The 24053-nt window shown below is 46.4% G+C and overlaps 1 protein-coding gene across 5 annotated transcripts in view; it reads left to right on the top strand.

The window, feature by feature from the left end:
• The window catches only part of CCSER1 (coiled-coil serine rich protein 1), a 740630-nt gene that overhangs the window by 3237 nt on the left and 713340 nt on the right, over positions 1-24053 (top strand). For 4 of the 5 annotated variants that reach the window (XM_081206993.1, XM_081206995.1, XM_081206997.1 and 1 more), the window contains exon 1: positions 116-491. The exons of the other annotated variant lie outside the window; for it this stretch is intronic. The gene's annotated coding sequence lies outside the window, so the exon portion shown is untranslated. Of the gene's footprint in view, positions 1-115; positions 492-24053 lie in introns of those variants that run through there. 5 annotated transcript variants of the gene reach the window in all.

The following is a 24053-nucleotide window of genomic DNA, read 5'->3' as shown; positions in this document are numbered from 1 at the left end:
CCCCACACTCTCTCTCCAGACACACACCACGCACCGCAAGCGCCTCCCCTTTCGTCCCTCCCCGCCGCCTTCTCCTCTCCCCGTCTTTCCTTGCCACAAGCAGCGCCGGCTGCCAATCCGCCTGCTGCTGCTGCTGCTGCTGCTGCGGCGTATCCTCTTCTGCACTCTCAACAGCAACAACATGAGTGCATGGGAAGCTCCGTTGGTTTCTTCTGCTGCAGAGCTTTTGCGCTGCTCTGGCTGCCTCTTGCTGGATTAATTGCTGCTGTTGCTGCTAGCCCTGGACCAAGGCTGGGGTGTGTGCGTGCGGGGTTTTTTTTTGCTTCCCCCCACCTCTCTTCTCCGTGGGCGCATATGGGAAAATTAAAAGGACCACACCAGCCACCACTTTGGTGGTAGGGAGCGGGGCGGCCAGGACGAGACTTCGCGCCCCCCTCCCCAGCACTCCGTGGCAAGAGCGCTCCCAAGACAACCACCAGCTGCCCAACCAGGTAGTAAATAACCTCCATGCGCCCCTGACTCGTGGCGCTGCTCGGTTTGGGAAGCAGGGAAGACACCCTCTCATAGGGCGGCGGGGAAGGGGGCGGCTAGGAGATGGAAGGTCAGGATTTTAGGAAGGGAGGAGGAGGGAGGCTGAGCTCCTCTGGGTCTTCCAGGCTTGCCCGCACAGCCAAGGAGGGCTGCGTTATTTTGGGAAGAAGCTTCCCGTGCTTGCGATGTGGTGGTCGCGATTTTGCCTTGGGTGGGCGGATCGCGGAACTGGGGGAACAAGTGCACACGGGATCGAGGGCTGGAAAGTGGTGCAAAGGCTTGGTTTGTGTACTGTGGCTTTTCTGTTTTTTTAAAAAAAAGCTCGCTTCGAGTCCTGCAGGTAGATCCGGGGCTGGGCAGGCGGTAGCGGCAGCTGATTGGGAGGAAAGGAGCTGGAGGAGGAGAAGGCGAGAGCTAGAAGCCGGTATGTTTATTGCACGCAGGGCAACCGCGGCTACGAGGAAGGGCTCGCCGAGAGCCGCATTGCCTTCTTCCTGTGCGCGCGAGGCGTGTTCGCTGGGATTGGACCGAGCTGGGCTCTCCTGCAAGCCGGCAGTGGCCGCAGCGGCGGCTGGGATTAGGGCGAGGGCAGGGCGCTTTGTGGCGGTGCAGTTTTGGGGAAGGGGCGAGGAGGGTGCGCGCGCGTGGAAGGCTCCAAGGCTTCATCGTGGACTTATGCAGGGGAAGAAGACGCCTGTTTTCTGGGGAGAGGGTTCCTTCCTTTCCGCAGCGGCTGTGCAGCAGTAACATACATGAATACATATATAGAGAGAGGGAGAGAGATTGGCAGCTGGGAGAGCCATGTGGATTCTCCAGCGTTGCCACATGGCACCTTCCCCGCCCCCACTAGACACTGTCACCTCTTGCCCCTGCCATCGCTGCGCCAGCCACACTCATCACAGCTATCGAGCTATTTGCCAGAGAACCGTTCACTGCCCATGCAATAAGACATGCTTGGGGTGCATGTGTCATATTGCGGTGGGCATGGGGACGGTGGTGGGAGAGGCAGAACCAGTCATGATTTGTGGTGGGTGGCCAGCTAGATGTGGCACCAGGAAGAGTGGTCAGCGGAGACTTTGTCGCCAGAAGGGCATTGTGACCCCAAGAAAGTAGGGCAGCTCCCAGTGCAGAAGGCAGCATGAAAGAGTGTGTGTGTGTTTTGTCTGTGGGGCTCACGCCTGTTTTGCCCAGGTGTCACTTGGGGCTGAGTCTCGACCCAGTGTGGTGTGTCAAATAAAAGTCCTCACTGCCCAGTTCCAGTTTTTCATTCTATTTCATTCAACATAACATGAAGCAAATTCAGGCTGATGGGTTGTTACAGAGAAGTGAGTTCCTGGAATAATATTTGAATGGGGAGACGGTGTCGACGGGTGATGACGCACTTGTTCCTGGATGGTTCCTTTTCGTACTCTGAACTATGATGCTCTACCTGCGCCATTTCCCATGGAGTATGGGAGCAGCTAGACATTGCAGCAGGCAGGGTAATTGCACGTGCAGTTTCAAGGAGAAGAGAGACTTAGCATTACCCAGTGGTGTCTCGTAATGCATCATCTTAACACGAGCCACGAGGGTGGTGCTCTTTGGCGACTGTAGTTTCCCAACACCATTAAGGAGAGACATCTTGCCAAGTAGTGGAGAGGATCGGTTTTCTTTTCCCATGGCGGAGCAGAGTTCCACTGAACATTCTTGTGGAACGGATTTCGCTCTGCTGGAACCTCGGAGATATATGAAGCCTGGAGATTCAAAATGACTAATCTATCAAATTTCTCCGTCGCAGTATTGCTCACCCTGCTCAGTATGCAGTAACTGTTGCCACATCAGCCCCTTTGTGAATCAGGCGGCGTGGGGGTGTTTTTCAGGAGGTCAGAAAGCATATTGGATAAAATGGAGGGGGAGGGACCGCTGCTCTGTGGTATAGAGAACATGCTCTGAATGCAGAAGGTTTCAGATTCAATCTCCTGAATCTCCAGGTTTGCTTGTTTTTAAAGATCATGTACCAGGTGGCAGGAAAGTCCTCTGTCTGAGACCCTGATGAGCTACTTCCAAGTGACAGTACTGACCCAGATGGACAAATGGCCTGCCCAGGTATAAGGCAGCTTCCAGTGCCCTTAATGAGATGAAGCAGAGAAAGGATGGGCCTGTAGCTCACTGGTAGTGCATCTGCTTTGCCTGCCAAAGGTCCCAGGTTCAATCCCCAGTATCTCCAGGTAGGGCTAGCAAAGGTCCCTGATGGAAATTCTGGAGAGCTGCTTCCAGTCAGTACTGAGTTTGATGGACCCATAGTCTGATTAAGTTTAAGGCAGCTTCCAAACAGTGGCAGATTAAACCCTGTGGGAGGCCCCTAGGCAGCTGAAATGGGGGGGGGGGCTTGTGCATGTTCTCTAGTGGGATAGCATTGAACTAAGAAAGCTTGATTGTAATTTTCTTTTATGATCAAATCAATATTATTTTGGTCCCTTTTCGTGGGGCCCCTGAAAGGTGTGGGGCCCATAGGCCGGTGCCTGCTCAGCCTATTTGGTAATCCGGCACTGCTTCCCATCTTCATAGAGAGCTAGGAAGCGCCCCCCCCCATTGGGGAGGAGGGGTTCCAGGTAGAAGAGGAAAGCAAGCACTGGCAATGCCCGGGTGACATTCCAAACGGGAGGATGTGGAGATGCAAGGTAATAGGGTAGGGGATTTTGGAACTGCCAGGGCAGGAGGCTTACAAACTGCTTCCATTCACAAAGTGTTTTGTAAATTTGAGGCTCTGCTGTATTTGCTACGCTCCCCTTTCAGCCTGACAGCATGTAGTAATCGCGCTTATTTTCGCCGATTTCCTTTTTCGTCATTTTCACAGCTGAATGTGACTACAAAACAATTGAAAAAAGCTGTCTCTCTTTTAAGAGGCGATTCAAAGCTAGACACATTCGTCTCTGTTCCCCCCTCCCTTTTTCCTGGTATATGTTGTACTTGAAGTGTTAAAATCCTCAAGAGACTGAGGTGGAGAAAGCAAGTGTGAGTGGGGAGGGGGATGAGGGGGTGGGAAGAGAGACAGACTAGGGGAGGTTTTTTTACCAGCACTTACTTCAAACACTTTCTCTTGCTTATATATAAAAAGGGGATAAAAAGGAAGCATGTTCCAAAACCAGTCCAGGGCTATATGAAAGTGAAATATTAATGGGCTGGGAAAGCTTAGACAGCAGATAACTTTGCACAAAACCGTTTTGGAGGGATTCCGCCCTCCTTACAACTCCTTGTGGCATATGAAATTGTGTCTCTGTAGTACAAACGCAATTAAAAACTTCAGGGCTGCAGGATTTGTAATTATGGGGGTAGAATGATGTTGGCCAGTGGGTCATGATAGCAGATCTAATAATCTTTTCCATTGGAAAACATCTGTGATTTGAATTGTTTTTCTATTCTTGGAGGAAGCTGAAAGCCAGATTGGCATGGAAGCGTTCTGAAGTGCCTTACCATGGGATTCCATTGAATTCCTTTGCAGGAAGCATTTGGCTTAGGACTTAGTTGCAACACAACCCCTTTCTGCTAACCTCACAAGTTCCTCAAGAGAGCAAGGTGCAGTAGTAACTACAGGAAGCATGAGACTGTCATTCTGATGAGACTCCAAAAGATTTATCCCCCTGGATAAATTCCAGCACTACATTTTATGCATTAAAATCCTCCTACGTGCTACTAAATTTATTCACTTACTCTGCCAGTTTCAAGATTGCTGCACTCTGTACTTTGTGGAACTGACTCTGCGTTGTATGCAGCTAAGCCCTATTCAGAGCAGACCTGTTAAAGTCAATGAACCTAAGTTAGTTAGGTACTTCAGTGTGTCTGTTCTGTGTAGGACAAGCATTGAATGCCACCCATTTTGACGGTCATGACCCTGGGGTCGGATTCTCCTTCTTTAGAGGATGAGGGTTTGGAATCAGAAGGGAAATTGCACCCAGGACCAACCCCGGAAGTTCTTCCAGAAGATGAGTCCACAGTGCCCTTCTAGTTCAAGGATGTCATAGAACTGTAGAGTAAGAAGGAACCACAAGGATCATCTAGTCCAACCTGCTACAGTGCAGGAATCTTTTGCCCAATGTGGGGCTCAAACCCATGACCCTGAGGTTAAGAGTCTCAAGGTCTACCAGTTGTCACATTGCCACCCATTGACTCTATCATGGAAGCCCCAGTACAGCCAAAGTTTCCCCTGCTCTGTCAGAGTAAAAGACTCCTGGAGCAAGGCTGGGCCTCTTAAACCAAAGAGGCATCTTTCAGTGAAGGTGGGACTTGCAACTGGGACAGAGCTACTGTGCCTATATAGGGCTCAGTCAAAGGCATGGGTAGGCAAACTAAGGCCCAGGGGTCGGATCTGGCCCAATTGCCTTCTAAATCTAGCCTGCGGACGGTCCGGGAATCAGCATGCTTTTACATGAGTAGAATGTGTGCTTTTATTTAAAATGCATCTCTGAGTTATTTGTGGGGCATAGGAATTGGTTCTTCTTCTTTTTTCCAAAATATAGTCGGCCCCCCACAAGGTCTGAGGGACAGTGGACCGGCCCCCTGCTGAAAAAGTTTGCTGACTCCTGATCTAAGGCTACTGCAATATCAGTGTGGTGCTTGCCTTGAGGGGCGAGCTGCACTTGCATCAGAACACTGACATCACTTTCACCTGCAGATGTCGCATATGAAAAAAGTATAATGGGAAGTGATCGTCTCCCTGCCCCCCCCCCCCCAAAGAATACAGCAACTTAGTGTTCTGGCAAAGCCCATTAAGGAATAGGTGCATTTATGTCTTGGTGAAATTATTGGATTGGTCCGGCACTGGAGGATCTTGGGGCTATTTCAGAATGCATGGCATCTGTAAATATAGCTCAGAGTGGTAATTGGCTGGAAGACTGCCACTGAGGTTTAATCCTGAAGTTAATTTGGGTAAGAGTTTGACAGAAAGAGTGGTCTGGCAGATATAAAATACTGGATTTGAAGTGGTGCAGCAATAAAACTGCTGGCACTTTTTCAAAGCTATGCTGGCTCTGGTGTGGTTTCATATTGGATGGGGGACTGAATGTTGTGATTCCTGCAATGCAATGGGTTGGACTAGATGATCCTCAGGGATCCTTTCAGCTCCATGATTCTAGGGTATGGATTCAAAGCTTTTCTATTCAGCTCCACTGAGTCTTTGCTCAAAGTTCTTCCATCTTTAAAATGGGAATAATGCCTAGTTACATTCATAGAGCTGTGAAGGTAGGTGAATAAGATAATGATGGATCAGTTTTGCAACTGAGGTTATCAGAAACGGAGACTACAAGACAACCCCCGGTGGACATTTAAACACAAGGTCTAAAGAGACTAGTGGTCTATCCCTCCCTCAGCATTGTCTATATCAGGGGTGGGGCTCTTGATCTGACTGGTGGGCCAGAGGCAGACCCTTAACCTTACTCATCTTGCAGTCCACATTTGACAAGTGGGTGGGGCCACACACCTGTCAGTCACCTGACATTGCAATGAAGTCAGCTGTCCTGCTTCGGCCTGCATGTTTTGTAATCGATAGTGGCGTCTGCCCTGTGGAATGCCCTCCCTTCAGATGTCAAGGGAATAAACAACTGACTTTTAGAAGACATCTGAAAGCAGTCCTGTTTAGGGAAGCTTTTGAGGATTGATGTTTTTTATAATGCTTTTAAGATATGTTGTAAGCTGCCCAGAGTGGCTGGAGAAACCCAGCCAGATGAGCGGGGTATAAAGAATAAAATCATCATCATCATCATCATCATCTGCAAGCTAAAGCACAGTGCTTTGCAAGGTCCAACATCCACTGGGTCTTGCAAAAGCCAGTGGACGTAACTTTGCAAGCTTTGATGATCATCGGTGCCTGCAAACTCTCTTTTGGCCCAGCTGCATGCATCTTTACCTGCCCCACACCAGGTGCCATATATGATGTATGGCAGGTGGGCGTGACTTGCATGAAACAACCTGTGAGCCAAATGGGGAGGCCAGGTAGGAGTTTCTCCCCACTGCTGGTCTCCACTGATGGGCAGTGTCTTTCCAGGGTTTCCAGTATGAGTCTTCCCCAGCCCTACTTGGAAATTCCAAGGTTTGAACCACTGAGCTGTTCCCGATATGCACTACTAAATTTGTCTAAAAAACGTTGCTTGTAGACCACGGTCAGGACTGCATCCAGGCTACCTTCACGACTTAGACCCCTCAGCTCCAGCTTGCCAACCCCCAGAACTATCACACTGAAGTACCTGGCTACTTTATGGTACTCTGGAGTTCGGGGTTGGCTGGTTACTCGATGGCTTTTCCATTTTCCACAGCGGCAATAACTCATGCTCCCTTTCGTGCGCCATTGTCATTGAGATGTGCTCAATTCTGTTTCCTTTGGCTTCCCTGACTTCGTGACATGACGTGTGAAATGCAGCGTGCATAAGCAGCTAGAAGTCGCATGCACAGCGCTGGGTTTGCAGTCGGCCGGTTTCATCCATATACATCAGCGAGGGCCTGTAACGCTGGGGTAATGGAAGCTATAGATGTATATTATACACACAATTGAATAAATAACAGCTTAGCTATTCACTAGTTAAATTTGGGGCCATGCATATGTATTGCTTCTCGCCTGCCTGTCGTACTACATGTCAGAGTGTATCGCTCAGATGCGGCAAGCCCGCATGCTCCGTATGAGTGGCAAGCCTAGCAAGATTTCCCTTTTGGATTGTAACAAAATACTTGTGCTTTATGTAGGAGGCTATTGCTTTTATCAGAGCCGTCATCTGTCCTACACATGATAGTCAGTTCATAATAAAGCCTGAGGATTGGGTATGAGAAAGAAAGACTTGTAGGCTGAGATAGAGGAAGCACCACAGCATGCGCAAAGAGGACATCCTGGGGGGAAACGCAAGGGAGAAATTGCAAAAATATCTACATTAAAATCTCCCTGTCTGCATTATGCGGGGTTTTTTCTTTCCATAGCAAAAATTAATTTAGATGGGGGAAAACTGAATAAGCTGCTGTGTAAGAATTGTGAGAATAAATGGAGTTCAACGCACACAATCACCCATCAATGATTTGTCTGTAAATATCTGGACTTCTTTATTTTTTAACCTTGCTCTAGACGTTGGAGCACCTTAAGATGGAGACAATGAGCAAATGCAGGTGAATTAAAATCCCAGAGTCCTCCATCAAGCGCACATTTGCAAAATCATTCGGGGAAGAAGTTAAGGGCATAGGAATTTAGAAAACTGTATTGTATCAGGATGTTGGTTTATCTAGCTCAGTGCTGCCTGCACAACTGGCAGCAACTCTCCAGGGTTTCAGGCAGGACACATCCCAAGCTCTACCTGGAGATGCAGGGGGTCGAACCTAGGATCTTTTGCATGCAAAGCAGGTACTCTGCCAATGAGCTACACCCTTTCTAAGTCTGGTTGAAGCTCCTTGTGTTGGTGAGACCAATTCATGAGTAGGAAAGCACAGTGGTAGTTTTGATGTGCCTTGAAAACCTGTGAAACCTGTTAATCACATACAAGCGTGGGCCAAAAGAAATGATGGTACACATTGTGGGTCAGTGATGCCTCATATCAAACCACTTTTTGTTCTCTTGCCTGTCTCCAGATCCTGAGCCTAGGTAGAACTTGAAGAAATAAGCACAAATCTTCATTGTCACCCCTCTGGCACATTTAAGGGGTGCAGAATTGAAGTGGAAGAGGCATTTTGGGGCTTTAAAATTCTCCCTTGTTTTTAGACTGTAGCTCAGTATTGGAGTAAATGCTTTCCACACAGAAGGTCCCAGGCGCAGTCCTTATGGGTGGGGATGTCTCTTTCCTGAAACCTTGGAGAGATGTTGCTATGATAATGAGCTACGAAGACGGACCAATGGTCTGACAGGAATGTGCTGGCCGTGACACTTGTTCAGTTGCTTCCAGTCAATGGGAATGCTTCTGTTGACTTCAGCAAAGGAGAGGTTTCAGCCTTGGAATCTCCCCCTCTATTAATCATTCTGCATTATGCAGCCACCTGTTAAAAGCAGAATCAATCGTCGTCCCTTTGCAAGCCATTTGTTACTGACTCCACCATAGGTTAATGATTGCCAAAAGAAGAAGAGGAAAATCGTTTCTTTCTCCCTTTTTTTGGAACGAGGCAGTGAAAGAGTCTGGGATGATGAACAGACTGTTGTGTCTCGGGGAAACAATGGAAGCAGCCTGCCAGTCCGGTTCAGAGTCCAGAATTGTGTTATTTCTAATCGCTGTCATACCATTTGCGTGCGTATGTGTGTGTGCTCAGTGTTCCACGCGATAAGAACACCGATTGAGGTAATTCATCTTCGAGTCATGGGAGACAATATGAAGGCTTTAGATAAGGGTGTGCTGTGCACATACAAGAATGCATGCTGGTCCAGAAGCATAAGATGTTCAAAGATGTTTGGTGCATTGGCACAGAGAGAACCTTTTCAATGGCACATTGTGTCTGCCCTGCTGCAGGAGCTGGAGGCAATATTTGCCTGGCATCAACTTGAAATGTCAAGTAGCTGCTTTATCAGTGTGTGTACAAGTTTCTGAAATGCAGTGAATTTGTATCTAATACTGCAGCATGCCTGCCAGCAGTACCTGTGCAGCTGGCTTGCTATATAATCCAGCTGAAGCAGACCTCAAAAGATAACTAACGTGCACTAAATTTTGGCAGTGGGGTGCTATTATGTTTCCATAGGCATGCAATCCTGGTTCGGATGTAGCACTGGACCATAGTTTAGTGTTACGTGAATGAGCCTGCAAAAGCATTGGGCTTGTATGCTACTCTTTTCTTTCTCCTCCTTCACTATTGTCCCAAGGAGGACATAGGAAGTTTGCTTTTGGGGACGGTGGTGTGGGGTTGAACATTAAACATAGCTTATTGTCACATCCAAGAAAGACAGAACTGTCTGGCATAGGGGCGGAAAACATTTTTTTCCCAGCCCAAAGGCTTCATTTCTTACTGGGGACCACTTGCCAGGGGTGGGTGGGGCCATTCATGTAAATTGTGTGTTTGTACAGTAGGCTAGTTTATACACACTTGCACATCTGTCTCCATCTAGGGAATCAAGAAGCATGATCAGCGTTCAGGGATACTTTTCAGCCAGTCAGTAATACTCAAGGAGGGTGCAAAAGAGAACCAGTAGGATGCATGTGGCTTGGGGAGCGTCCTGATCAGTGCTCTAAGACAGAGGTGTGGAACCTTAGGCCTGTTGGGCAGTTGTGGCCCACCAAACAACTCCTTTTGGTCCGCCAGGCCATTTTGGGAAGCCCAGGCCCACCCAACCTACACCTGACATCATGTGCAAAGGAAGGGCTTCAAAGAAACAATTGAGAGCTTAAAGTAGGCTCCCAATGGTTCCTTTGCCAGAGCAAGCTGCACTCCCACCTGCCCACTGAAAATGCTCCTTGCTCGACGAGGGGGAAGTAGCAGCCATGCAATGGAGGCTGCTTCTCCCTGCCAGTGCTGTTCCTGCTGCCAGTGTGGTATAGTGGTTAAGAGCGGTAGACCAGTGTTTCCCAACCGGTGTTCCGCGGCACACTAGTGTGCCGTGGAACGTTGCCTTGTGTTCCGTGGGAGGGAGGCGGGCGAGTCGGGCGGCGAGAGGCGGGGTGGCGGCGGCGAGGAGAGGCCGCCCAGTGCGGGGCTCTCGCCGTCTGCCTGCCTGGCTGCCTGCGAGCTCGGCGGGCAGCGCTTCCGTCCACAGCGCCCGCCTCGCGGCTCTCCCTCGTCGCGCGCCTTGGCTCCCGCGGCCGGCGAGGGGAGCCCGGGCCGCGCGCGGCTGCTGCTGCCGCCGCCGCCTCTCCGGGCGGGAACGCTGCGGGTGCGCGAGGGAGGAGGGCGGCCCCCGGGGGCTGGGAGAGCCGGGCTGCCGTGGCCGAGAGGGCTGCTCTGCCGGGCGCCGCTGACATAATTTAAGAAAATTATCGCGCGCCTTGGCTCCCTCGTCGCGCGCCTTGGCTCCCGCGGCCGGCAAGGGGAGCCCGGGCCGCGCGCGGCTGCTGCTGCCGCCGCCGTTTGTGGTCATGGCGGAGCTGCCGCCTAGGGAGGAGGGGAGAGGGGGCTGGCGGGGGGGCAGGCGGTGAAGGGGGCTTGGCTGCCCCTTGCAGGCTCAGGTGTGCACAGGTGGGTCCCTGGCCACCTGCATCTCTGTGTGTTGATCAATTGGAGGGGGGAAGGCAGGTAGAATTTGCAGCCTCTCAGGCCAGGAAGGGGGAAAGATTTGGGGTCTGGTGAATGTCTGGTGCGGTTCTTGTGACGCTCTGGCCATCCTGGGGTGTCCCCGGAGAAGAACTCAGAAAGGCCTGTGGGAAAGATCTGAGCCCTAAACTGGCTTTTCTGGTTCCTGGAGGGAGGTGAGAGCTGAGCTGCTGGTTCTTAGGAATGTCCTCCTCTCTCTCTCTCTCTCTCTCTCTCTCTCTCTCTCTCTCTCTCTCTCTGTCTCTCTGGCTCTTCCCGCCCAGGGCTTGTGGGCATCTGCTCTGAGAGGAAGATGGAGGTGACTTCCCTTAAAGGTCATGGAATCATAAAGGTGGAAGGAACCCAAAGGTCATCCAGTCCAACCCCCAGCAATTCAGGACTCACAGCTAAAGCATCCCTGGCAGATGCCCCCCCGCGACCTCTCCCTAAAAGCCCCTTCCCCTGTCTGACTGCTCTCACCACCAGAAAGGCCTTCCTAATGTTTTGTGGGAATCTCCTTTCTTGTTTCTTGTTTTCTTTATGTGGGAAAGGGTGGCCGCCACGCGCCGGGCAAGGCGAGACTCGACGGGGACGACACCGGCAGCAGCGCCCCCCCCCGAAACCCGCTCCGGGCAGGTAATTCACAGAGAGTGGACAGAAGGAAGCCTTAAAGGGCTTCAGCCTCCCAGAGTGGCGGGGAATAATAATAATAATAATAATAATAATAATAATAATAATAATAATAATAATATTGACAGGTGGTGTTTTTCTAGGTGAGGGGGTGGGAACTGTAATAACAAAAAAATCAGCTGTATATCAACCGCTGTTTTGCAATGAGGAATTGCAAATAAGGAAGATCAAAAGGAGAATGTTTTTTTGGGGGGGACTCTCTTCCTCTTCCTCCTCCTCCTCTCGTTCTTGCTCCTCTTCCTGGCAAAAGGGCTGCTGAGACCCCTTCTCTCTTGGGTGCCGGTGGGTGCTGTGACGTTGACGCTGCTGTGGCAAGTGCCTTTACTTAGCAGAGTGCATTCCCCTTTACACAGGAGGGGAGGGAAAATAATTGAAACTTACACTTTCGTGCGTCCCTCCTGGCGCGACGCTGCACGCTGACGTCACGGGGCTGTAATGGTGGTGTGCCTCGAGATTTTTTTCATCAAACAAGTGTGCCTTTGCCCAAAAAAGGTTGGGAAACACTGCGGTAGACTCGTAATCTGGTGAACTGGGTTCGTGTCCCCGCTCCTCCACATGCAGCTGCTGGGTGACCTTGGGCCAGTCACACTTCTTTGAAGTCTCTCAGCCCCACTCGCCTCACAGAGTGTTTGTTGTGGGGGAGGAAGGGAAAGGAGAATGTTAGCCGCTTTGAGACTCCTTAGGGTAGTGATAAAGCGGGATATCAAATCCAAATTCAAACTCTTCTTCTCTTCTTCTTAAACCTCTGGTCTCCAAAGGGCTTTCAGAAAGCCCTGCACAGCATTTTGAACCTCTGGTTTTCGGAGGTTTAAAGCAACAGCACAGAAATCCCTTTGTAAGCAGCCTTGTGCTGCTCTTTTATTTCTCCTAGGGTCTACATGAACCAAGAAATAGCCCTGAAACAAGCCCCAGGATCCTCTGTTACATGCAAGTGTTCTGTTGCAGATGTCTGGGAATTTGCCGGCAGACCACCTGATGTGGAAAGAGTTCCCTGAACATAAGAAGTCTGGAAAAAGTAACCACCCTGTTAAAGCATTTGGCATCCTGACAGGCAAATGAGTACTTAGCTTTTCTTGCCAGCATAGCACTTAACCATGCAGATATAATTTTGCAGGATTGAGTTTTGCATCCCCTATGATCTTATATTTTGGTGTTTTATGATTGCAGAGTTGGAGGGAACTAAGGGAGAAATTCACCCCACCTCCCATGCGCAGGAGCAAGATTAATTAAACCTAAATTCTTTCTGACAGATATGTATCCAAACTAATTTTAAAAACTTGCGTGTCTGAGGTCCCGGAACCTTTCCCGATAGTATTTTTCAATTTGCAGCCTGTTCTTATGGGTAGAACTTTTCCCCCTGATATTATTTAATCTGAATCTTTTCCCCCCTGCCGTTTAAGCTCATTACTGCTTTTCCTATCCTCCGTAGCAATACCGAGCAACTGGTTACCTTCCTACTTATCACAGCCTGATACATATTTGAAAACATCTGTCATGCCTCCCTAATGTAATCTCTCCTTAAGACGCAACTCTAAACAGATCTTTCAATAGTTTTCTGTCTGCCATTAGGGCCTGCTCTGAGATGTGTGCTGCTCTTGGCTTCAGACAAACAAACTCAGTTCTCTGTGTCAAGAAAAAGCAGGATTCTGTGCCCTGCATAATATAATGCGGATTAAACAAATACAGGTGAAATTATTCAACCAGAATAATTTAGGTCTGTTGCTGTTACTCAGAAGTGAGGAATATGGAGCAATTAAGCACATGATTCAGCAGCCTTCTGAAAGGTTTGGGTCTGGTCAACACTTGGATAGGAGTACCTTGGAATACTCTGTGTGATGCCTTTAACTCCATACCAGGAGAACGGTGGCATTGATAAAGAATTCAGGCCTGCCATGTTCCACCTCCAATGATTGGAAATCCTTCTCATTCCCCCCACTGATATTACATGTTCATAAACAAGTGGTGACCATTTTGCATGAGGATTGTATTCTTGGCCCCTGCATGCATGCATAAACCCATTCCACCCCATTCTAACCCCTGTTCTGCCCTCTTCTGGGTCCAAAAGGACCCGTGCATTGGCTGTCGTGCTGCCTGTACCATAAAGTTTAATTTTTGTATCCATACGGGCTAGAAACTTACTTGTAAAAAAGCCGCTGAACTATGGCAGATATGAATATCTGTATTGCTTGGGTGGAATATACACAGCTATTTTCATAATAACATCACATCACCAGTATGCATTGGACTGGGGAATTCTCAGGTTCTTTACCTACATTTTTGATTCCCTGTCAGCTCTGTGCTTTCAGTTAAGTCTTCAGTGCCCTTCCGCTTTCCTTCATTTGCTATTTTGAAAATGGAAAATTTGCAAGGGTGCAGATTGAACAAAACTACCTGTGAACAGAGGGTTCTATCCAATGGTGGCTTTGCACTAGCAGAAGCACTTTCCTAAGGTAAGGCAGGCTGTTAAAGATCCACTCACTGTGTCATAACTCTCCTTCCACTCCCAGATGACCAGGCAGAAAAAATGTTTTGTAAACTGGAAGAGAGTTTGTCTTCTCCTTCCCTCTTGCAGGGCACCAGAGTGCCGCAAATGACTAACGCAGCAAGTGAATATTAATGCATTTTTGTGGAGTTGCTAGCTTTTATGGATTTGTTTGCAAGGCTAGTAAATTGTGTATGGAGGCTAATAATAATAATAATTAATAATAATAATAATAATTTTTTTAAAAAAATATTTCTAACCCGCCTTCCCCAGCTGAAGCCGGGCTCAGAGGGCTAGCAACAATAAAAGTAACACAGTTTACATAAATTCATATGCAGTTCTCTTTGCTGGTGTGAATAATGTGAGAAGCAGTTGGCCTAGACAAACTCTTGTACAAAAGACAGAGAAAGGAAGCTCTGAATTGGGGGACTTTAGAGTGCAGGTTGCTTGTTTAGCTGGAGGAAGGAAAGGTTTTAAGTTTGCTCCTGCATTTTTCTGGAAGGGCTGGTATGTGTCCCTGGCACAGCTCCGCTTGCAGCCAGGCCTGTTTTGCTTCCAGAATTTCAGTGGCTGGCTTCCAAGTCTACTCAACGCACACGCACACACCCGTCTCAATACAGCAAGTGGCAGATGGGCAGCATGGAAGATAGGAGTTGACACTACCGTACTGTAGGCTCGTGTCTGCAACCATCCCGCACCAATTAAGAACTCTCTGAAACCCAGAACAGTTTTCTTTTTCTTTTTTTGCAATGTATTTTCTGACTGAGAGTATGGAAAGAGATTCAGCATTCATTCCCTGGAGAAAACAGGGATAATAAGTAGAATTCACAGTATTATTATTATTATTATTATTATTATTTAAGATGCAGTTGTAATTGTAAATACATGTGTTTTTATAAGTACAGTGGTACCTCAGGTTACATACGCTTCAGGTTACATACACTTCAGCTTACAGACTCTGCTAACCCAGAAATAGTGCTTCAGGTTAAGAACTTTGCTTCAGGATGAGAACAGAAATCGTGCTCCGGCGGCGCGGCAGCAGCAGGAGGCCCCATTAGCTAAAGTGGTACTTCAGGTTAAGAACAGTTTCAGGTTAAGAACGGACCTCTGGAACGAATTAAGTACTTAACCCGAGGTACCACTGTACTGAGCTGCATCACGGGCAAGATACCAAAGCCACATTCACACCATACATTTAAAACACTGCAATACACTTTAAACAGCCGTGGCTTCCAAATAATTATGAGGGCTGTAGTTTGCTAAGGGCGCTGAGAGTTGTTAGGACACCCCTATTCCTCTCCCAGAGCTACAATTCCCAGAGTGGATTAGCAATCAGTTTGTCTTCCCATGGAGCTCTGTGATGGGAAAAGGGGTCTCCTAACCTCTCTCAGCACCCTTAACAAACTACACCTCCCAGGCGTCTTTGTGGGGAAGCCATGGCTGTTCAAAGTGGTATCACTTTAGCACTTTAAATCACAAAATTGTAGAATGGGAAGGCACCACGAGGGTCATCTAGTTCAACCCTGTTCAATGCAGGAATCTTTTGCCCAGTGTGGGACTTGAATCCATGACTGAGATTAAGAGTCTCATGCTCTACCTTCCTCTTTCAACAAACCTTTAAAATGGAGGTCTTTATCTCAGTTATCTGAATTGAGAGTTATCTGAATTGGCTTAGAAACTGTATGTACATATGTTTTACTGATTATGATTTTATTGCTAAATTGCTGAAGTTTTCAGAAACAGACCAAAGTGCAATATATTGCAGGAATCCAAGGGAGAAATTAGTTTCCTCTGCTTTAGCGCAAACCACAGTTTGCCGTTGCACCAAAAACCAGCAAACTATGGTTTATACTCGCTGTCTAAGCCAGAATTGCCTTCCAGCTTCAAAATGTTTGAAGGCAAAAATATAGCAACCTGTGGTTAACTGATTTGTATGTAATGACAAGCCATGGCTTTCACTACAATGGAAGTAACAAACTGAAGTGGTGTGTGGCCTGAGGTGGGTGGAATAAAGAGCATAGGAGGACAAGTCTTATTCTATTAGCTCAAGCTATGGTATGATGCTATATTCGAACTGAGCTGCTAAGTGACTATTCTCTTCAGCACCAGACAGTCCCAAAAATGAACGATACCATTGCAAAATAGCATTTTTCCCCAAACAGCTTTTGTTTTGCATCTTGCACAACTTGGCAAACTGAAAGGATACAGCTTTTCCAAGAAGTTCTAAGTCATCAGAGAAAGATATGAGGAAATTAAAGGATAATCCTACAATGGTATGTGTGTGTTCTAATAAAACAGAAAACTTTATAACCACAGGACTACATCTAAAACTGGAAATGTTGTTGACTGCTGGGGTAGCAAGTTTGGTAATGAGGCCAAGAAAAAATGTGTACTCGTTTAAGTATAAATAAGAGAAGTGCCTTAATACTTTTGACTGCTTTTAAGTGTGGAGATAAGATGATAGACAAATATCTCCAAACAAATAAGGATGGTCATTTTTTTTAGCATACGGCCAATTCAGAAGCCAGTGAAGCTTGAGCAATTACATCAGTTGGCACATTCACTCATTTAGAAATAAGCTCCATAGAAACCAGCAAGATTTACTTCCACCTAAATGTGCTTGGGACTCTAGTGTAGTCTGATTGATTTCGTGCCTGTGAAGTTTAAGGACAAAATTTGGATTTTAAGGTGGCATATCCTGCATGTAAAGGTAAAGGGACCCCTGACCATTAGGTCCAGTCGCGGATGACTCTGGGGTTGCGGCGCTCATCTCGCTTTATTGGCCGAGGGAGCCAGCGTACAGCTTCCGGGTCATGTGGCCAGCATGACTAAGCCGCTTCTGGTGAACCGGAGCAGTGCACGGAAATGCCGTTTACCTTCCTGCCGGAGCGGTACCTATTTATCTACTTGCACTTTGATGTGCTTTCGAACTGCTAGGTTGGCAGGAGCAGGGCAGGAGCAGGGACTGCTCAGTATCCTTCCCACTGGCATCTCTAGGTAGGCCTGGGAGAGACCTCTGTCTGGAACTCTGTAGAGCCTCTACCAACCTTTAGACTGCAGTACTGAGCTAGATGAACAAATGGTCTGAGACAACTCTCTTTGTTCGTAAGAGGAGCAAAGATCCATCTGTTCGCTGCTACCTCCTGCCAATCTTGTGGTAGGGAAGAAATCCATTGTATGAAGAATTCATGTTGTTTCTCCTGGCCTGAATCTAGTGACAATCATTGTGTAATGCCAAGTTCTGATTCTGATTGTTCTCCTGCAGGAGATAATTGGTAATAGTAGACAATTTATTTTTTCCAAGGTCATTTGCCTGATCTTTTTTAAGAATGCCTGATGAGCTGCTGAGGAGTCCTAAGAACTGTACTGGAAGATCATTTGCTGTAGCGTATTCTAATTACTAAGTTAAATTTTTAGCCTTCTGTTCCAGATTTATGGAAGGACCCCCCACATGCCTGACATTTAATGAAAGAAAATGAGCACACTTGTGTTCAGCAACATATCTAAGACTCTGCCTGCTCCTGTGTCCTGTTATTAATTTGGTCTACCAGCTTGAAATATTTGCACATCTCTCTTAGCCAATGGGTAGCTGCAGAAAAATAGTTCCTGCGTAGATAAGCTTTGCACTGTTGCAGTCATCACATTATTTCTTCCTGCTCTACCAGCGCGGCAACTCATTTGTTGTCATTGGTACTGGCAATGGGATTGGTCCTTGCATTTGTTAGAACTCTGTTGTGGAGTTCAAAGTGGCTTGTCAGTTCTTCTCATGTTATGAAGCATGAGTCAGACCTGAGATATCCTCAGACTTGTCCATCGACCTACGTGCCATTCTCAGACATGGAAGGTGACTAGTGGTGCAGTTTTGGTGCTTGTCCTTCAGTTTGTAGAACTGTTCATGGGGAAACTCTCTGAAGTCAAAGTCTAATTTATTTTGGAGGAAGCATCCGAGTTTACATTTTTGTGATCGCTTGATGCCTGGAAAGAAGCAGGTGAGGTTTGTTGAAGGGTTTGGTTTGATTTCTTTAGCATTTTGGGTGGGGCGAGATGAAAATTGCTTTCATTTGCCACTCCCTGTCATATTTAATTGGGACATAATACAGACAGGTAGTAATTTCTGCAGGTGTTTTTTTCTGTTTAACTTGCTGCCAAATGAATTGTCATTTCGGAACAGATCCAACCAGAAATCACTCAAAGTTTTCTAGAAGTGATTCTGCATTCTCAGGTCTGAGTTAAGCCCTGGAGACTTAGTCATTTGGCATATATTTACACAAAATAAGCTTGGTTCTTCTTGCTTCTCTGAGAAGGTGTAACACCACATTCCTGAAAGATCAGGGCTCTGCACTTGTCTCCAGTTATATCTTTTAAATGCACATAAATATTGGAATGCAAAGAGGACGAACCTGAGGTACAGCAAACATCACCTTACGGCAATCTTTGTCAACCAGCGTTGGCTGGATCTGACAGGAGTTGTAGTCCTAATCATCTAGAGCCAGGGGTGACCCTGGCCTAGAGTTTTGGGGGGCCCTGGGCAAGAGAGTCATTGGGGGCCCCTAAAGGTATGGAAGCAAGCCAGGCATTTCGCTTAATTCTATCCATGAATCTACAGTGAAAGTATTTATAAATGTATATATAACATGTACATAACATTTCATGTGTACATAACATGTCATGTATACATAATAGATTCTTTGTGTTCAATTTTTATTACAACTGGAGCCGAGACTATGACGTAAACCCATGAACAGAAGTCATAAGGTACTCCAACATGTAATGCTCTTATGTAAACAGAAAGATCCAGAACAAAACAAAAACCCTTAAGAAAGCATATTGTTTGATATCGTGGCAGGAGGGACAGATGGTGAATTGATGATAGTCAGTTCGCTGATAAACAGTGATAAAGGAATTCATTATTTAAGAGTCAATCCTTTGGTACAGAGCTTTGCAAACTTTTCATTTGACACACTTTTAAAGACATGCATCATTTCACAACACAGTAATTCAGTTTTCCTAGCAAACTGGAGGTTAAACTAACCTCTTTCCAGCCCCGGGAGGAGCACTTGCATGACACATCTACACACTGCAGCCAGCACAGTCTGCAGTCGCAACACACAGTTTGGATCACTCAGCTCTAGTAGAATTATCAGGTAAGAGTCAGTTCTCTAGCAAAGGGCGATGATGATGATCAAGGAGATGGAGCAACACCTCTTTGAGGAAATACTGCAATGTTTGGGGCTTTTATAGTTTAAGGGAAAGGCAAGGAAGAGAAGACAAGACAGAGGTGTATAAAATTAGGCGCGGTGTGGAGAAAGTGGATAGAGAATTTTCTCCCTCTGTCACGACACTGGAACTCATGGATCTCCAAGGAAGATGAATGTTGAAAGATTCAGGACAGACCAAAAGAAAGTACGGTACTTCTTCATGTAGCATATAGTTGCTCTGAGTTTTGCATCAGTGATGGCCACCAACTTGGGTGGCTTTGAAGCAGGAGGAGACAGGTATGGGCAAGCCCTGGTTCGCCGAGGTATGATTGCACTGGCAACCAGGTTGGTCTGACTCTTCTTTTGATCTTGAGCAAGGTGTGAGCCCTACCTCCCACCTGGTCATTGCGAAAGTCTTTTGCGTAGGCAGTGGTGTGGTTAGGCTACGTTGGACTTAATAATGTTGTGGGGCCTCCACCTCTTTAGATGGATATGTGCATCATCTCTCTTGCTACTAGCCATGATGGCTATGTTCCCGAATGCCAGGAATCACAGGTGGGAAAAGAGCTGCTGTGCTCAGGTCCTGCTTGTGCAAGTCCCATATGCACCTGGTTGGCCACTTCAGAATGTGTTACCAGTAAATCTGCCCTTCTGCATTGGGGTGGGTGCTCCTGGTCATTCTTCCAAGTGGGCCCCCTGGATCCTACCCTGAATGACTGCCCTGTGCATAGCTCACCCAAACCACAGCAAATGGGCTTGGGTTGGGTCTCAGACCAAGAGTGTGGGTGGCACCCTTATGCTGATTAGTGCTGGGAGATATATCGTCCAAAACTGGTTTTGAAGTCCATATTGTGATATCGGTTTCATAATTTTGGACCTTGCAGTAGTTCATGAATCATGATATGTGTGTGTGCGCTATGCAAAAATCACAATGTCAAGCCAGTCAATGCTTCTCTTGTTTCCTGCAGCCCCTGTTAACTCTGCTGTTGCAGCTCTCTTCCCCTTGCAGGGGGGCAGCGAATCACAAGAGCAGGCCCTGGCAAAAATCACGATGCAGGAAAAAACCGTGAAGCCAGCCAATGCCTCCACATAGCTCCATCCTTAATTCAGACATCACGATTTATTGGTATATCGTGATGTTCAACTTGTGATGTATCACAGTGTTGAAAACCAGATATGTCCCAGCCCTAATGCTCATGGCTTAGACCATTACATTCATTCAAGGGCATTTCAGAGCACAATGGCACACAGCATCAGGTTTTACGCCCTTCAATCTATTTACACTGCAGAGCAAAATGTGTGCATTGTGCATTTGTTGTCTCCATCTCTTTCTTCTAATAATAAGGGAAAAAATTCTCTTAATTGCTTAGTTTATTATAGCTGGCATTTCATTTTGTATCACACAAAAGACAAACAAACCCTGTAGTTTATCTCCCCCCCCCATCTCCTTTTATTCTTTTTACCATGGGAATTTTAATAAATCAATGACAACAAGAACACTTACTGGAAAGTAGTAGATGCTTGAAAATTACTATTTTTATTTCCCATGGGTTAACACCTGCACATCAGAATAGAATCAAGCAACATATTATGTACAGTAAAAGGTTTCTGGCTACTGAAATGAAGAAGCCAATCCATTACAAAACAACATTAACTCTTTGTGCGCTGCTTTTGCTCTGCTTTCTGTGGGAAGCTGCCCAACGTACTCAGTGAATTTTCAGGATTAGGGGTGGTTTCAATTCAAGTCCATTTCACCCCTCACTTGCGGAGGAAGAAAGGAACAAAGAAATCTTAAGTAGAATTTTGACTCTACAACACTAGCAACTGGATGTCTTCCAGACGTTGATAGGTGTCGCTTTTTATTCTGCACTTCTTTTAATGGGGCCAGGTGACCATCTGCCATATCATCTGGGGTAAGCTATGGCCAAAAGGTGCAGTTTTTATCCTGGACATATGCAGAATTGGGTTATTAAGAAGGTTCCTGGCAGCAGAACCCCTTATGCATAATTTTCCTGGCTTACAGAGGAACAAAGCTTGGATGTCCTGTAGCTCCTGGCAACTCAAGTGGCACACGCTTACAAAAGCAACAGTTTGAAAGCGCTCTGTACCTTTTCTAAAATATCTTCCACCTACTTTAAAGCTGTTTGCAGTGAATAGTGGGTTTGCATAAGAGTGGGTCAGCCCCATAAGACTAAGGAATGAGCTGCATAGCTTAGTGGGTAGAGCGTGAGACTCTTAACCTCAAGGACGTGGATTCGAGCCCCACATTGGACAAAAGATTCCTCATTACAGGTGGTTGAACTAAATGACCTTCGGGGGTCCCTTCCAACTTTACCATTCTGTGATTCTTAGAAAGAGCATGGACATACTATAAGAATGTGTCTTAATGTTTAGTTGCCCCATATCCTAGCATGACAGTATTTTGTGTTTTCCTTGCCCATTGGCTGAGAGGAACAAATAGACCTCCTCATAATGTAAGGATACAGAATATGCTGAACTTTTCATATTATTATTATCACCACCATCATCATTTCTTTATGCAGTGCCAACAATGTACATGGCACTATGCACAATCAGAATAAGAATTCTATCCCGAAGGGCATACAAGAAATACTACTACAAGAAATAATAAAATAAAAACCAATAGTTTAAAATGCACAATTCACAAGCCATTACATCAGCTGTGCTAAAACAGCCGCACCAGTCTGAACTCCTCCTAGTATAGGGTCAACAAGGCTTGATCAGCTGATGGCTGATCCACTGCTGAGAGCCACAGTCGAGAGCCCTTGAGCATGTTCCTCTGGGCGGTGGCACCCATAAATACCTGAGGGGTGGGAGGAACAAACACAAGCTCAGAATACAGGCTGAAGTTTCTCAGGTGTTTCCCTTCTCTCTCACTGCTGCCTTCTCCTCCAACGAGGTCTTATGGAGGGAGAAGGAAAAACTTGATTCTGGGAGTCATAGTCCTGTGGATGGGGGAGTGATTATTCCCAGAGTGGTGTAAAAACCAACCCTCCTTCTTGGGAACCTCTGGGAATCATAGCTCTGTGAGGGGAACAGGGGTCTCAACAAACTACAGTTCTCAGGAACCTTTGGGGTAAGCCACAGCTTTTAAAGGGATATCATGGTGCTTTGAATGCAAGGCACAGATGTGGCCCTAATCACATGCAAGTAGCCCTGACTAGCGTAACTGGAAAGGATTTTTTTGCTTCTGAAAAGCATTCAAGAGCCTAATAATGCCAGTTTTTTGAAGCAATGTGTTTTGGACCCGTTGGAAGGCTGAATTCATCAAAATCTTGCTCTGTCAGTGTCCTAAAAGTAATAAACAATATGTCATTAAAATCAATATCGACCTTGCTGGGCTTTTCAGAAACTACCGTACTACAGTTACTGAAAAGCTGGGTTAATCTCTGACTAAATCCATGAGTAATTTGGGCTTTTACTGTGTTTTCAGCATTTTTCCCTAGAAAGCATGCCACAGACAAGGGAGGAGAAATGTTAAAATGGGCAGCTTTAGCAGCAATCTCTGGGTTTTAAGTTCTTAGAAGAACATTGCATCTGGTTTCCAGGCACGGTATCTAACACCCTTTCTTGTTATTACTAGATTATAATGATTTATAAAATGGATTTGTTGCACAAAGAGAGGGAGGGAGAGAAAACGAGTTCTGCCACAAAATAGTCTCTTAAAATAGGAGTTTGTTTGTTTAGAATATTGAATCCTTTGTGGGACCAGCACATTTTGCTCCAGTTTCTTCCCCCTATTTTACACTGTGACCGGGGACTGAAGCATTAGTCTGCATAAGTCAGAACTGTGCCACTGGTTCTTATCTTTGGCCTGGTGGGCTATGATAAATGGCTCACAGATGGTTTATGGACAGATGTTGAAAAGAAGAGGGTGAACAGTTCACTCACATCCTATCCAGCAAAGGTCAGGTGGGAAGAAAGAAGTTTAAGCATCAGGCGCATGCCGTAGAGTATTTGCATTGAGATTCTCCGTCTGAGCATCTGTCTGTGGGAAACCCAGTTTATGTAGGAAACAGTCAGTGATTGCCAGGTTGGACGTCTGAGTATCTTCCCCTCCTGGCTGTACTGTGTCCTTGCTGCCAGCACTCAGCATGCTCAGGAAGGTACAGGGGCAGGCCAGAACCCCAGCAGCCACCACCATCGCTGTCAACAGGCTGCTGCATCTACCATAGCTCCTCCTGCTGGGGTTTGCCAGGTGCCAGCCGGGTGCCTGCCCACCAGAGCATCTTGCATGGATGGTAGCGGGTGGCTTAGTTGCCATGTTGAACAGAACGGTCCAGGTCTACCTCTGAACTCAGCTGTGTGTTAATGCTGCTGGCCGCCAAAAGCCTTCTGCTGATTCTAAGGATGCTCAAATCAATATATTATTATCCTGCTTTGAGGATAGAACGAGGTTGCCCATGTTCATGGGTTAGTTCTGACAAGGGGAAGAGGGTCACATTTCCTGCTGGGTATACTTCTTTTTTAAATTTTATTTTACAGTTTATTTTGACAAAGCAATAACCATAAATAAATGAGAATAAAAATGCGCACCCCACAACTGAGACCATTCCATTTCATTGCAACTACCCATTGGGTAATCTTCTCAGGGTCATATGCCAGAGGGTAAATGGGTGGAGCAACAGATGCAAATTTGACCTTTCATCTAATTTCGCTTTTAGTTCGTATACTGCCTTTCTGTATTACCATGCACAAAGCGGTTTACGAGCTGAAGAACAAAATGGACAGCCAACATCACACACCTAATAACGATCTGATCCAATAAAAAAATTCATAATAAAAACATAACTTTAAAATAATTTTATAGTAAATAAAGCAATATCCAAGAATCCATTAGAATATAACAGTAAACAGTAAAATTAAATATCAGCAGAGAATAATCAGCTTACATTTAATAATTACAGTAAACTAATCAATAAAAATAACGGTGAGTTACAATGCATAAAATACCACAAAACATAGAAATCCATGTAAAA

Source organism: Podarcis bocagei (assembly GCF_964188305.1).
Source record: "Podarcis bocagei genome assembly, chromosome: 9".
Lineage (NCBI taxonomy): Eukaryota > Metazoa > Chordata > Lepidosauria > Squamata > Lacertidae > Podarcis > Podarcis bocagei.
Note: the sequence above shows the minus strand (reverse complement) of the source record. Positions and strands in the feature narration are given on the sequence as shown.